Source organism: Chanodichthys erythropterus, chromosome 17, assembly GCF_024489055.1.
Source record: "Chanodichthys erythropterus isolate Z2021 chromosome 17, ASM2448905v1, whole genome shotgun sequence".
In the NCBI taxonomy this organism is placed as follows: Eukaryota; Metazoa; Chordata; class Actinopteri; order Cypriniformes; family Xenocyprididae; genus Chanodichthys; species Chanodichthys erythropterus.
Window position 1 is genome coordinate 21416655 of NC_090237.1, and position 5217 is coordinate 21421871.

Below are 5217 nucleotides of genomic sequence, written 5' to 3' on the forward strand. Positions count from 1 at the left end.
ACACAAAGCCTGTTGCAAAGTAAGACACACATATATAAGTATATTGCAAGTTGATATACTCATTATTTTTGCATATACGTTTCAAACGTGTCCCATTTTGCTGGTTGACGTCCAGTATTTACTAGACACTTACAGCGGCAAGAGAGGAAAGGAGATAAATTAGACAATGCATTAAAATTTTGTTAGGAATAGTCTGTCTTTCATTATTTATGCTTTGTGTTGCTTGAGGCACATTTACATTTGGAGATTTATAGCTATGCCATAAACAAGGCACTATAACTAAAATTCGCTCAATAAATGCTGGCTGAAAAGATGGCGACTGCTGGCCCCTGGACACCGGTTTATTGACCACTAAACTACAACGGATGTGTGCACGAAGCGGTGTAGTCGAAGTACTGACACTGGAGCACTTTAACACCCACAGACCACAGACAAGTAAGTGTGATCATTCTGTGGCCTCTTCTGGGAGATAAAGCAAGTCCTGGCATACCGCAACACACATATGCATATACAGTGGTCCTCGCAGACACAAACTGACAAGACTGCAGCATTATTTCCATGTATTTTTGCAGGAACTCATCACCATCAGCTGCAGAGGATGACACTGCATTCCAAGAAATGTAGCTCTTTCTTTCTCGACTATAATTTTTTCAGCTGCTGCAGTAAGTAAATGTAGTGGTTTCTCATCACGAATCGACTGTGAAGTCTTTCATCTGTGCAGACTCTGCTTCCTGGTTCTGTACAATGAAATTTAACAAGCTGCATTATCACTACCCTTTCTCCCACTTTTGTTAGTTCCTAAACCAACAGTAAAGGTAATATATACAGTAAGCACTTAAAGGGATAGCAGGAACACACACACAAAAAAAAGATATTTTGAGGAATATCTCAAAATATCTTGAGGGTTTCTACAACTGGCGTGCCTCACTAATTTCACAGATCGCTCTTTGTTTGTCTTTTATCACACCAGCCTGAACAAGCACACAATAGAACGCCTGCCTGGTGTTGGTCCTGGGGACATTTGCTGAGTTTGTGGAATGGGTGCTGGTGAACGGCGGGTCCCCATCCATCATCTGCCCAGCCAAGGAGGACATCACCAGCCACACTCCGAAGCCAGAGCCCAGCCAGCCACCCCTATCGCCCACTCTGCACGGAGCAAACACCAGAGCCCACTGCAGACAGAGATCCCGAGTCTGCCCGGATGAAAGAGCAAGAAATGAGGGCTGAGCCAACCATCGCCCCGGTGCCAGAGCCCCACAGTAAGTCTAACCAGGTGTGTCAGCCGGCAACATTGTCCGTCCCCGTGTACGAGGGTATGGAGAAAAGCCCCGCTCACACTCCCGCTGTTGAGGGTGTGCTGAGTAAGGCCTCTGCAGATTATTAGAGTTTGGATACTTCCCTGATTCTCCCGTCCACGCTGGTCCTGTCCAGCTCTAAGTCTCCTGTGTCTCTAGAGATCCCAGCCAGCCTCCCTCTCCCACCTCCTCTTCCAAAGCCAGCCAGTCTGTCAGCCCCACCTCTGCTGTTTTACTTCAACTCCTAGGTTCCTCCTCTTACTCCACTCTTGCCTGAGGTCTTCCTCTCACCAACTCTGCATTGGTAATAGGATCAGCTCCACCTGGGACCATTGTCCTTATGCCTCCACCAAGCTCCCTCATCTCTCTAGCTCCCCCTTGGTCAGACATCGCTATGCCTGTGCCACAGACTTGCAGGCCTTCAGCTACGCTTTGTCTCTATACCCCTTCGGCTCTGTCAGGCTCCACATTCCCTCTGGCTCTGCCTTGGTCCACAGTCCCACTGACTCCACCTTAGTACTCTGGCACCCTGGCTCCACCTTGGATGCTCGTCACTGTGGCTCCGCCTCTGTCTCCTGTACCATTGGTGTCACATGCTCACATCGGCTCTTCGTCTTTGTTTGGGTCTCCACCTCCATTGGCTCAGTCTCCATCAGTCATCCCCCTGGTTTTGTCAGCCAAGTCTCCACCATGGCTCCTTCCTCCCTCGATTCTGCCGTGGGCTTTCATCCTGGCTGTACTCTGGGTCCCCATCTAGCTAGTCCTGCTCTCCTCTCCTGCCTGGCTCCTCCCATCATCATCACCACCCTGGGGTGGTGGGGGTGTATTTTGTATGTCCTGTTTTGGTTTTGTTTTGACTGTGTTTCCTGTGCTTGTTTTGAGTTCCCAGTCATTGTTAGTTTTCTTCATTGTTAATTAGTTCCTCCACCTGTTCTGTTTTACCTCAATTACTCTCCTTGTGTATTTGAGCCCTCAGTTCATTCAGTTCATAGTTCCATGTCATCTTTAGTTAAGTGGTTGTGTGTTTTCTCCCTGTGACTGTTTGTGTTATCTCCAATCGTTGTGCAATTCATTATAGCCATGGTTCTTAGCGTGACAAGATGATGAAGAAGAGTGTTATAATATCACATATCCAGATGCATGGTGTAGGCAAACACACTTTTTGTATTTTAAAAACTGATTAAAGAGTGTTTTTTGAGGTAAATGCAAATAAATGATGATATCAGATCATTTTAGTGATTCTCCCCCCTTTTTTAATGCTATAAAAAGAGCAGTAAATAGTAGACTAGTTTTAAAATCAAAGTTGTGCAGGGTTTAACTGGTTTCCAAATTCCCTGCAAGTTATTTGAGAACCCAAGATCAAAATTACAACATGGTTCAATGACTTTCCATGACTTTCCAAAATATGCAAATAAATTATAATTTCCATGGCAAAAACAGCCCGTTCAGTCTACTTAGAATGCTTCTGTCTTGTCTGTTTTGTGAGACCACAGGAGACGGAAGGGAAATAAGACTGTCCCCTGCAAACTGTGCTAAGGCCAGAAAAGCATTTCCAGAAGCATAATCAACCACCCTCCATGCATTCATTATTTAGAATAGGTTTTAGTGAGGCTAGAGAACACTGCAGTCGCCCGTGGTTGGTCAAACCATGGGAAATCTAAATGGGAAAAGACAGTCTAATCAAAATAATATAAAGGTATTTATATGAACTGAGACCTGGTTCAAGGCTGATTAATCACTTTATCTGACTGCTTCATTTGGCTTAAAGTAAGTTTAGCTGTAATTATTGTTCAGAGACTTGACCTTGTAGCTGGAGATGTAATCACATACTGGAAAAAAAAAAAAAAAAAAAAACTTTGAGCACTTTTTTTCTCAAACACGTAAAGGTCTGCCATTACATTCATAGCCTATGTAGCTACTGTAAATATATGCATAGGCACAAGTTAATATTTTTTTGGAGCAGGGAGAAAAATGAACAAAAGGGACAGTATGGCATACAGTAAAAACACACTGATGCAATGCAATCATGAAGGATTATGTATTCATACATAATTCTATGGCAAATGCCTCTCTGGAGATGAGGCGGTTTGCCCCATAGGCGGTAAATGTATGCAGCTGAAAGGTCAACTATGACAAAATGATCTTGATTAAGCCTGTGAGACATGAATGCTGAAGACTGACTCATTTACAGTCAGTCTGGATATATTCATTTTTCATGACCATAAAGAACCGATATAATGATAAAGGATGAGGGAAGGAAGCACAAATTAAATCTATGGCATCTGGGTGCCCTCAAAAGACACATGTTTAGTGCAGTTCATCAGATAATTCAGCTCTTATGGACAAATCCTATCACTGAGCACATCATATTCATACACACAACTCCATAAGACCTTGTGTGTATGTTGTAGCACAAAAGCATACCCAAGCTTATCAATGGTCTAAAAGAAAATTATTGCAAATTATTCCTTTATTTACAGACCCAGGGATTTAGACTTTCAGCCAGCTTTATTTAAAAAGCTAGATTTTCTTGAATAATTTTCATTAATAACCATAAAACATTATTACTTTCTATAGTGCTTAACAGATCATAAATATAAAATGATAAATATATGTATGTATGTATGTATATATATATATATATATATATATATATATATATATATATATATATATATATATATATCCATGGACCCCTGGTTCTATATTTGTATAATTTTAAGATGTTTTGTTCAGTTCTGAGGAATCGTTTTTTTAACCAATTACACTAGAACAGCCATTTAATTTATTCTAAAACACTATTTGTACTTTTTAGACTATAAAAGAGTAGTACAGACTGCATATACGTATGCGAAGTGTTCATGAATTTGAGCACAAATCCTAAAAACAGAAACAGCAAGATCAGTCACTTGGGTATCAGTTATAAACACTTGTTTGCATTCATTTTAACAAAATTGCCCATGATTTAAATTGGTGTATAAAAGTGACGTTTTTATAATTAACGTAAACTTTGGAATGCATTTAGTCTAAATCAATAAAACATAGTCTAAACATTAGAACAATAGTTTTTTAAAGCATACGAAATTCTCCTACCTTCATCAACTACTCCTCGGCAGTGAAGAATAAAAATCTTGTAGCATATTAAATGTATTTCAGAGCTTTCCTTTGGTTATTACCTCTTCATGAACATGAGCATCTCTTTCATCTCTGAGGCGAGTCGCATCTCGCTTTCTCACTGTTTTGCTATTTTGCTCCACTTGATGTGTGTCACTAATCCTCTTGCATTTTCTTATTTTGCATAGCTGTGAAACCACTATAACAGCGATAATCCTTATCTAAATCCGTTGCCGTGTCCCCTTTGCTTTGCAGTCCCACGTTTCTCTATGTGAACGCACGTAAGAGCCCAGCTGTTTTTAAGCAGGACAGCGCTGCCTGTGTGCGCATGCGTCGAAGAAGAGAGCGAGACCAGACCACACCAGGAGGAGAGAGTTGGGACGCGAGCATCAGCAGCACTTTCAAGGAATCCGTTACTTAAGAAGACGTAGCCTACATGTAGGGGGAGACGTGTGTAACACGGGGTGAGTTGTAACATCACTGGCTGAACCAATCAGAAATGAGCTACGGAGTGACATCATATCATACATGAGCGTCACCTTCTTGAGGTGACAATAGTTTAAACATTTACAGTACATTAAAACCCTATTTTTAAGTAGTAGTTTCACATTTGGCATATTATTTGGTTTGTGAACATCTGAATCAGCATTTTTTTTTTTCTGTTGACGATAGATGGCACAAAATCTCGTCTCAACATTTAATGAATAGCCTAGCTATCTCTTAATTTTGTCATTTAATTTAAAAATCGATATTTCTGAGATTTAGTCAGACAAAGCAGTTTTATGTTTATGCATCTGTTGAATGTCAA